This window comes from Aulonocara stuartgranti (assembly GCF_965226115.1).
Source record: "Aulonocara stuartgranti genome assembly, chromosome: 16".
NCBI classification, from domain to species: Eukaryota; Metazoa; Chordata; class Actinopteri; order Cichliformes; family Cichlidae; genus Aulonocara; species Aulonocara stuartgranti.
This window is the reverse complement of record NC_138952.1, coordinates 1,364,943-1,376,403: the sequence shown is the minus strand read 5'-3', so window position 1 is coordinate 1,376,403 and position 11,461 is coordinate 1,364,943. Positions and strand designations below refer to the sequence as shown.

General features: G+C 43.5%; 1 long non-coding RNA gene across 1 annotated transcript; it reads left to right on the top strand.

The window, feature by feature from the left end:
• Positions 1-515: 515 nt before the first annotated feature.
• On the top strand, positions 516-11,217 carry LOC309691525. The gene is made up of 3 exons (XR_014272041.1): positions 516-1,048; positions 9,631-10,747; positions 10,935-11,217. It is a non-coding gene; the product is annotated as an uncharacterized lncRNA (long non-coding RNA).
• The last annotated feature ends 244 nt before the right edge of the window (positions 11,218-11,461 follow it).

Genomic DNA, 11,461 nt, shown 5'->3' with positions numbered 1-11,461 from the left:
TTTATGTCAAAATGACACTTTAATGTTTTTCTATCTGCTGAGCCTGTTGGAGAAGTAAAGACCATGAACGTCACTGGAAGTACTTTACTCTCTTCTAACATCACCCATCTATCTATCTAGCGATACACAGCGGAACCCCGACCTACGAAATTAATTCGTTTCCGAGGGTCTTTCGTAAGTCGAAAATTTTCGTAAGTCGAAGCACCCATCGCGCCTTTTGAGTGAACGATAGGCTACAGGCTAATTGCTAACTGCAACAACAATACGTTGTTCAAGTGGAACAGCGAAGCGCAAGTACGAAAGCCAAGGGGTTGTCACATGATTTGCAAGGCATTGTGGGCATTGTGGGCTCAGCCAATCAGAGCCATCGGATTTCGTTACATTTTGCCGTAACACGGGCAGAAATATTGCCGTTAAGTGCCTTCATAACTTGAATTTTTCATTATGGGATATTCGTAAGTCGGGGTTCCACTGTGTGTGTGTGTGTATATATATTATTGTTTTTTTGTTGATGAGTGAGTATAGGGGTGGGATTTAATAAGTTTTCTTCGTCCCACTCCTTTTTCAGGCAATTTTTGTTTTTTGTTTTGTGCATTTTATGTTCAATATAGGTATTTGTTGTGCCTGAAAATGAACAAATAAATGAATGAAATGAAATGAATGAATATATATATATATATTTATATATATATATATTTATATACATATATATATCTATTAGGGGTGCAACGATACTCGTATCGATATTGAACCGTTCGATACAGTGCTTTCGGTTCGGTACACATATGTATGGAACAATACAACATTTTTTTTAATTTATTTTATCAACTTTCCTTCTGACGATGCTGTCTGTGTTGAGCGCTCAGTGGATCTGCGCTCGACAGTGCAGCCTAGGCGGAGTAGTCAAACGCAGATTCACTGAGCGCAGGGCAAGCTAGCGAGACAGAAGCTAAGCTCGTTGCAACATGGCAAACTGAAGCTCCCCCACCCTCATTCAGATCTGGCGTTTGGAATTATTTTGGTCTTCATGTGACGTATGACCCTGAAGGTAAGCGTGTCATGGACTAAAGTAAAACAGTATGTCGGATGTGCCACGCAATGCTCAATTACATGGTGGGAGCTAGTGCGTTAGCGCAGTTAGCTCGTTAACATGTTGACGCCGTCCAGCCCCACGCACGGGGCGATCCGCGGTAGCTCGTTAACGGAGATTTGCCGTGTTGTGGCGTTAAGGTCATTTCAGATTAACGCTGACAGCACTAGTAGGAACACAACGAATATGACTGCACATTTACTCCGACAGCATCCTAGTGCAAAGACAAGTGGAAGCAGACAAAAACAACAAGCAGCATGCTACAAACTTTACCCGAGTCATTTAGACAGCTGTTAGCACAGGATTCTCCTTATGGGGACCTGATATGTTTAATATGCTGCTGAGAATATAGCCCAGAAGAAGCGTATAGTAGAGCTTTTATTTTGGAAAGAGACATTTCTCTGTAATAAACTCTCTTTTCCAAAGATGAGTGATTTCTCCATCAGATAGATTTATTTATTTATTACTTTGTTGTTTCAGCAACATTAAATTTAAAAACTGTACTTTTGAGTTAAAATATATATTTATAATTTTAATAAATGACAAATTAAAAAATCATGAACATTTTTTTGTATCGAAAAAATATCGAACCGTGACACCAAAGTACCGAACCGAACCATGAATTTTGTGTATCGTTGCACCCCTAACATATATATATATATATATATATATATATATAAAAACACCCAGCACGCCCCTGCGGGCGGTTTATCCTTCAAGCTCGGGTCCTCTACCAGAGGCCTGGGAGCTTGAGGGTCCTGCGCAGTATCTTAGCTGTTCCCAGGACTGCGCTCTTCTGGACAGAGATCTCCGATGTTGTTCCCGGGATCTGCTGGAGCCACTCGCCTAGCTTGGTAGTCACCGCACCTAGTGCTCCGATTACCACGGGGACCACCGTTACCTTCACCCTCCACATCCTCTCGAGCTCTTCTCTGAGCCCTTGGTATTTCTCCAGCTTCTCGTGTTCCTTCTTCCTGATATTGCTGTCATTGGGAACCGCTACATCGATCACTACGGCCGTCTTCTTCTGTTTGTCTACCACCACTATGTCCGGTTGGTTAGCCACCACCATTTTGTCCGTCTGTATCTGGAAGTCCCACAGGATCTTAGCTCGGTCATTCTCCACCACCCTTGGGGGCGTCTCCCATTTTGACCTCGGGACTTCCAGGTTATACTCGGCACAGATGTTCCTGTACACTATGCCGGCCACTTGGTTATGGCGTTCCATGTATGCCTTGCCTGCTAGCATCTTGCACCCTGAATTATTGGGCTCTTCCACCCATCATCATCCAGCATTCCTCTGATCTGAAGGTCAGTATGGAAAACCAATCACTGCTTAGCCCACATCCAACTTTCTGAAGGTTTTTATTTTTTTATATCTATCTATCTATAGATAGATATTGATATATATATATCGATATATATTTTTGCTTTTCAGTCTTTAAAATACCAATATTTGTACTTAACTTTATATTTTTGTCTGTCTGATTTTCTCATTTTTAAACATTAAATCAGATTTTATGATCAGTCAGTACTCACAGCCTTTTTTACTAAATACTTTTTACTCTTACTGGAGTAAAACTATGTTGAGGTAGTGCTGCTATTACTTGAGTACATTTTTGGTCTACTCTACCCACCTCTGAGTGTACCTCAGTGATTAAATGGTTGTAAATCATTTTACCTCTTAATGTTTGTGCCATAATTATCAGCAGCAGCATAATCTGCAGATGGGGCGTCACTTTGCTTCAAGGCTAAAGTAATAGGAAAAGTGCATAAAAGCTAACACTCACATAAAAGTTGACAGCCAAGCCACAAAGCTTTTACCGCTGTGTGTGTGTGTGTGTGTGTGTGTGTGTGTGTGTGTGTGTGTGTGTGTGTGTGTGTGTGTGTGTGTCAATCAAGCAGTAAGGGCAGCTTCTCAGGAGATCCACTGAGGTAACAATTTATAAAGAGTGACAACCCAGCTGAGGAGCTGTGCAGAATAATGATGGCCTCTTAAGCAGAAGCAGGTACCACTTCACCTAAAAATAGACATAATTGCTGCTGCAGATATTACACGAGATAATATTTGACATTTATGTTGCGTACTGCAAAATCACACCTGAGGTGGTCGTGCTCGGGGAGATCACGTTCACAACAGCAGAGGAATCTCTGGTGCTGCTGTTGTTGCATGAATGTGAGTCTGTGTGTTTTTCCTCTTTTTTCTGCTAACAAGGGACTCGATGATGTTATTGTAAGTGTTTTCATCCGGATTGACAGCGACTGAAGGAACTGACATGGAGCCTCTGGGATATGGTGTTGTCATTATTCTCTGAAATTTGTTGCTTTGATAATAGATGCACACGCTGGCACTTATCCACAGAATACAGAACACAGACTTCCTAACAGAAAAATATACATCACGTGTGGGTTAGCCCCTGGCTAAGCCAAGTTGTGCATACACAGCGTCTCCAATCGTTTACGCGTACGTCTTTCTCAGCTCCAGTTCAATGCAACACGGTAAAAAACACAAAGTTCTTTTTAATAACGAAGCTTCGGTTTATTTTGGTGCTGCTGTTTGTCATTTTCTGTTGTACTCAGGCAAGACCGGCCATCTGGCCAACAGAGCGAATTCCCAGCAGGCCAGCATGGACTTTTCTTTTTCTCCCGGCTCAGTAAAAACAGGTAGTACAGCCTGCCGTGGGGGTTTTCTTACCTGACACCTGGCTGCTCCAATCATATCTTGAAATTGTTCCCCGTCTTTGGCCCGGCTGCTTCATTAAACAGTGCACCAAAAGAACAAAATGTGCCAAAATAGATACGATGAAACTGCAGGGAGGTGCAGAGAGGTTACTGGTCCAAAAAGACAGGCCGATCAAGGTGCTGCAAAAACCAGAGACGTGACAGATCCTTCATTAGCATCCAGCAGAAAGAAGACGAGACAGATGAGGCGAGTGTGGAGGAAGTGTAGTGTGCCCTTGTCATAAGAGAGGAGGATGATTAGCATTACACTGTGCTACTCTGGGCCATACACTGTATGTAAAGGATGGATGTAGCCACCCATGACATCACCCACTGGTTTGCAACGTCCCATCAGATGGTGAAGTGCTAAGTCAGCTAACACTAGCAAGCTTCATTAGCAAGCTACTCATAAACTGCTAGCTGCTGCACAGGTGCATATTCCTGCTAGTTACAGCAGTATCATGCAGTTAGCAAAACTGGAGTAGACCTACAGACTTATTGGATGGTGTGTCTCAGTACAATGCATTGCTCAACAGGTCATATTATTTTATGGATAACTGGCACTAAGGATAAACCGTGTGATAGCACAACAACCGGAATTATCTAGCAAAGCAGATAAGCTGCAACCTCGCGTCACTCCAAGGTGCCACAGCTCTAATAGTCTGTGTTTAAGCCTTAATGCAGTATTAAAAAATCGCATCTATGTAGCTGCTATGAAAGGGGAAATTAGTAATAGAGCGCAACCAGGCTGCCAGCGTGTTTATTTCTCCTCTAAAATTGGACACTTTTACAAGAAGGTCTTTTGGGATCGACTCGTTCGTTCAGGCCAGCCTAGAGGAGCTGCATTGTTGGCAGCGTTGTGTTGGCGTGAGTGTTTTCAGCCCCAGAGGTTGCTGTTTGCTGTCCAGGAACTCGCTCAGATCCTCGTGATACAAGAGAGCAAAGAGCGTGGCAGCAGCGAATAAACTAGCTCGTCTTTGCAAAGTTATATTGATAACGTTAAAAAATGTCAAATGCTGCACACGTTGCTCTACTTTGATTTGACTGCTCTCTCTCAGAGCAGCTGAACATGTTGTCAGATGTGTTTTATTACTGGACTTGTGTACGAGTTCCTGCTGCTCCTTTCTCTCTCACACAGGATGACCTCGCTTTCTTCTCAACAATTCATCTGAGGAGTTCAGAAATATCTTTTTACCCCAAGAGACTTTCTGAAAAAGGGTTTAATGGGAGATGTTCTTCATGCCTTCTGACAGGCCTTTCTCCACTTTCTTTGAAGCCAGCCACTAAACCGTGCATTTTATGACCCCAGAGAGTCAGAGGATGATGCATCTGGTGCTACCTATCAGTAGAAGTGATTCAAGCACAGCAGGGGGGCGCTGCAGCCCTGCAGCCACACTTGGCATTTCACCTCAAGGACCTTCTGTTCCCAACATAAATAGACTCTATACAGAACAAAGGAATTTTCCTCTGCATGGGAGTCCATCATACTCTCAAGGATAAAACTGCTAAAAGGATCCTGAAACGAGTGCTGCGATTACATAATAAAACCACATAATGACACTTTAGATCAGCTTTCTGCGGACTGCGAGAAAAGGCGTGACAATAGGAAGAAGGATTTTTCGCCTTGGAGCACAGATTGATATTTCATTCAAAAGACTGAAACACATTTCAGTCTGGAAGTCATTAGAACTGAAACATGATGATCATCTCTTTCTTCCTCTTTATGATACGACACACATGGAGAGGCACCGCCATTTTTACCCCGTCCTTCTCCCCAAACACAGAAACTTTGAAAATACATTTTTATTTTCCAAGAATATCACGTTATTACTTTTCTCATTGCTGGCTGGTTTGTTTGGATCCTTCAGGATGTTACAATTGTATCTACTTTCATGATTAACCTTCATCATGTTCATTTTGTCTCAATAACACAAAATGCAGACATTCATGAACAAAACACCACAGACACCACTCTGGTTTAGATCAGGCTTCCCAATCACCCGTCTCCAGCTATCTTCATCGTTGTCCATGTGACTGATGAAGTCTCGCCTGAGACTCCACAGATGGAGCGCCCTCTTTGATCCATCCAAAGACTCCACAAAGGCTCTCTGACGTACATGCACAGACAACAGTCAAAGCCTTACCTTCTGCCTCTTAGCTTAACTTGAAGTCACACCGAGGTCACCTTCTCACTTTCTAAAACCTTCAGAATGGCAGTGCTCAATCAGAAAGGGAGCGAGTCCAGTCCTTCTGCAGGATCCTGAACACTTGCCTGCAGAGCTGAGCCCAACCAGATCTGCTCAGCAGAGCTCCACCTCCTGTGATAGTGCAGGTTCCACCCCTGCCAGTGTGGTTCCTGTCCCAGAGACCAGTCTGTGATGCCAGGGTTCCCACGCCCAGGCCCCAACTTTGGCTACCACCCACCTCACACCACATCCAACCCCAAAGCCTATCCACACAGGTGGGGTGAAAGCTACGGAGCCCCTCTGATGACATGGTCCAAAAAATGAATAAATTGTGGCCACAAAATACTATTTCGAGGGCACGAAATGGGTATAACGTGCCCACGAAATGCTAATTTGTGCGCACGAAACACTTGACCGAGAACCGTGATCCTTCCCAGGCCCTTGCAGTTGGTTGACAATAAAATCTATCCTGGCGTCCAGGTCGTGCTTAGGTCTGTAAAGCAACTGGGCTCTCAGTATCCTGTTTAAATGTCTCTCCGTAATAATGGTTCCTTGCATTGCAGGCTTTTCAGAATGCATTTGTAGCTCATTCGCAGCCTAAAATCAAACCCAATCATACCGTCTCTGTCCACGGTGTGTAGGTTTAGCCTACTCTCATGCTTATGTCTCTACGGAGCTGTCCAGGAATTGCATCAATATGATGTGCGTATGTTATCCATTTTGTTGCCAAAAATGCGTAATTCGTTGCCACGTTATACCTATTTCGTGCCCTCGAAATAGGTATAACGTGGCCACAAATAAGTATTTTGTGGCCACAATTTATTTATTTTTTGGCCCATGTCAGAGGGGCTTCGTAGAAAGCTAAAGAACACATATATGGTCAATAAAATGTTTCACTCTGTGTCTAATCCAACTCTAAATCATATATTTAAAAAAATAATTTCATATAAATAATCATCATCTTCACTTGAAAGCAACTGCAGATCTGCTTCCAAACAGCCTAAACCAGCGGCCATGGACCGGTGCCGGGCTGCGAGTCGTTTTTATCGTTATTTTTGAATCGTTTTTATCGTTAACTCGGTTTCCCTGGGTCTTTTCACGTGTGTTATGAATAAATCTTCTTTTTTTGGTACCAGTGCTGGTTTTATTTTGTTGTATTTATCTGCGACACCTTAAATCCGTGAAAATATTGTCGCACATAAACCGGACCGTGGTGCCAAAAAGGTTGGGGGCCGCTGGCCTACACCACCTTTCCTTACCGTTGTCTGTGGTCCATGCCACTTGTTGTGGTGCTGAAGTAGCACTGCTACCTGAATTGTATTATATGAATACTTGTACAATAACAGTATTACATTATTATATTATTACGCCGTAGAAATAAAATAATATAGGAACAGTATACGTCCATTATAAACCCCAGACTGCTCCTATGCTGTAGATGAGACCAATACAGATTTTACTATAGCTGAACCTGGAGCACATAATAAACTGAGGAAATTAACCTGCACTGACTGCAGTGCACCCAGCGCTCACAATTACACATTACTGAAGGGGCCCTGCTTGTAGTGTTCGTGAAAATACATCTGACTAAACTCAGTCCACTGGAGAAAATGTCACACTTTGATAGTAAGAAAGGAGAATAACTGCAGGGAAAAGTGAAATGATTTAAAGCTCAGATCAGGTTCAGTCAGGTTGTCTGATTTACAAAAGCAGTGTCACCAAAATAATCCCACAGATTATTAAAGAAGTGTTCAAACTAAGATGACGACTCATCGAGTGGACTCAGGCCGCTGTCCCCGCTCTTTGCATCATTTAACATGTCAAAACATTAGAAACATGCAGATACAGGGAATAACATCATTTACTTTGTGATGGAACTAACCCAGGCTCCTGTTTTCCCAACGACAGGTCAAACTGGATTGGTTTGGAGCATCAACAGTAAATTAATGACAGGCACAGGCCGGTCGCTGTAACACAGAGGGCTACAAGCAGCGCTCCACCAACTCCATCACAAACACATTTTAAACACTCTTTAAGCCTCTCTGGCTGTAGTGATGCTTTCCAGCAGACGTGCAGATGTGAGTGTTTTCACTCTCTGCCTGTCGTCTATAAACAGAGGTACAGGTATAAAAGCAGATATCACCACACAGGTCTGATGGTGTCTGCATCCATCACATGGCTGAAAGCAGCCGTGCTTTGTACATATTAGATGTGTTAACAGCCCTCTCTCTTATTTGTTTATCAGCATTGTGTGATTTTAACCCCTTAACTTTATGCACGTGTAAAATTTTACTTCCAGTGCGTTGAAATATCAGAGAACATCTTCTCGTGTTGAGCTGCGTGCGGAGACGCCCGATAGATGCAGTGGTGTATGTGAACAAGGGGAGATATCGGTTTTCACAAGAACAACTTTATGAGAAGACAACATGATGACAAGCCAGACAGTCTGGTGTCTGCATCTGTCTCTGTGCATGGCTGAAAGCAGCTCCGCTCTGTACAAATTACATTTGTTTGTCTTGGTCGGCACATTTCGGTCAGTACGCCTGCTGAGACTTCTCAGTGTAGCATCAAACACGTGCACAGGTCATTATTTATACTCTCAGTGTTCACATGCACGCGTTACTGTGGGCTCAACTGAAGCCTTGGCTGATTGTGACCCACCCCCATTTCCACACCTTGCCACATTTGATTAGGTAGAGGATCAATAGGGGGTCCACGACCCTCTTGGGGACACTCCTCTACACCAGTTGATCTTAGAACTGAAGAAGCTTCTCGGATGAAACATCTTCAAGAAACCTGAAGAAGTCCAGACGCTTTTCTTTCCGAGCTCCTCAGACTACGATGACCTGGGTGAACCTTCACACACGTACTTCAGTGATTTGGTTTTCACAGAGGTGCAGCGGTCTGCACGGCCTCACAGAGAGAAGGCTCTGGGTTTGGGCCTCCTTGTGGGCAAGGACATGTCAGCATGTTGTCTGCACTGTGTTAGTGCTGTGGTGCACTCCACCTCTCACCTGATCGCTGGAATCGTTTGCAGATCCCAGCTCAGCCACCCCAAGCAGCCGGAGAAAAGGTGGATGAGTTTGTCTGGGTTAGATCCAATCTGAAGCGTCTCCAGTTCATTAAAATACTTTTTTCCTGAGATCAGTGTAATAACATTTAAAAAGTCCCACTGTAGCTAAACTGAAGCTCCTTGTACACAGTGTGCACATCATGACGCACTCCCACATTTCACCAAGAACTCCACAGAGAGCATGAGAATCACATCCTGTATGCTTTTAGTTTGCAGGGTGCACGCAGACCTCCACAGTCCCGGGAAACCTTTCACACATGTGACACACTCATTTATGTCTGCAGCACTGATAACATGCTTTCAATACATTATGATTAATGAGGATCTAACTACAAATGATACTGCTCCTATTCAGTTAAGATGTGAGCTTTCATGTACTACCTAAAATCTGCAGCTATTAAACAAAGACCCCAAAACTAAATGAATTTGATGTGCTGTCAGTCCTCTGTGCTGATGCAGCCTCGACCCGAGCCATCGATTTAACAGATTGATTAAACAATCTTGTGTCCTTTGTCTCAAAAGCTTTAATGTTTTTGCACTTGTGATTTGTCTGTTTGCAGGGTTACAGACCTCATTCTCACACACCGCAGTGGGAAAGCCGAGTGTCCTTCTTGTGCCTCTGCACTGGTAGCACGGCGACTCCTCTCATGCAACACTGCAGCTAACCAACCATCAGCAGCTCGGGTTACTCGGTCTGATTCGCTCTTTCTGACGGCGACATGAAAAACGTGCGACTGCGAGTCTGTGTTACGCCCACCTGAGCTCTTAAAACCTGTGAGAGATGCAGACATGCTGACGGTTGTGTAACGTTAACAACAAACACACAAACTGGGAAACGTGGATGAATAGCCTGTCTCTGTTACAGCACCCGTCGTACTTATTAATTATACTTCGACAGGTAAAGCAGCTTTAGCAGGAACGTTTTGTGCATTTGTGTAAAATTATGAACAAAAACGCTAAATATTTTCAATCACAGGACTTTTGTTAAGCTGCTGATGCGCAGGATCGTACTCGAAATGCAGCGTCCACGTTTGCAAAGCACATGCAGAAATGTAATTACATGCTGCCTGAACCACGAGGTTTTGGCTAACTGACGATCACTGTTACAGCTGAATCCTCTGAGTTTCAGCTGAAGTGAGGTTTTATGCCTGCAACGCAAAGAAATGTTCAGCACAGTGCCAACGAGCTTTGATTATCCATCTGTAAAGAGCCATCAGCAGCCGCGGACCCAACAAGCAACGGGATTAGCGAGAGATGCAATTAAGGCCTCGGCAGGGACTCTGTGTCTGACGCGTGCTGATAGGATTGAGGCTGCATCTCCACATATGCATGCATTATGCTCAGACTGAAGTGGAAAGCTCACCTTGAGTCGCGTCGGTTGACTTCACCATCAATTTATTTGTCTGCGCCTCGTTGTTGGTGAGAAGCCCAAATACTTGGTTATTGGCAATTACCTGCTGCACTCGCTGATGCAAACCAATTATCACATGCAAATGAATGAAGCTGCTGTAGGATTATCTTTGCAATAATACATTACAGAGCGACAAAGATTAAGTGGGACTGACACTCAGAGCCTTCAGTGGGCACAGGAAGAGTCTCCAGTTCAGAGATTATTTTATATGAGATCGTCTGTATGCAACAACAGGACAGAATAATACAGCTAAGCTGGAAAATAAGGTGAGTGATCTCTCATATTGGATTCATTTTTAAATTATTTAGCAGACGATTGCAGAGAGAGCTGCACTGAAAAACATCCTTTATAAACCCACATATAAACTTTCATTTATTGTTTTAGTATCCAAAACATACAAGTTTCATTTATAGAATTTTTCAAGGGATCTTATATCTGTTTTCACTCTTGTAGGTTTTTCATACAAGTTTCACACAGGACAGATACAAACTTCATCTTTTCCATGTGGGGAGCAGCTCAGCCGTGTGGCACAAACTCAGAAACACTTTCTCTGCACAGTCCAAGCAAAGCAACACAACACACGTGTGTGCAGTGCACATGCATGTTCCTGTCTCACAGCATCATATGGGCTGCGCGTGAATCAATTACTCAAACGGGATTATTTTACATCTCACCAGTATTTTAAATGCAGCTGCCAACCAACTAATCCCAGTGTGAGGATGCAGACGTACATGATTCAATAACATGTCCTCACTATCAGTGTGAAACTGTAGGAATGCATAAATGCAAACACAGGTGAGTGTGTCTGCATGTGCGCTGAATAAAAAGAATGCATAAAGACGTGTGTCCACATGTTTATTCTTACTGTCAGCAAAATAATGCAGCAGTGTGTTTTTTAGGATTTTGACAACAGGAACCATCTGTTCACACGTCTAACTGCTGTTAGGAGAGCTGCACACAGCGATCAGAGCCTCAGGCAT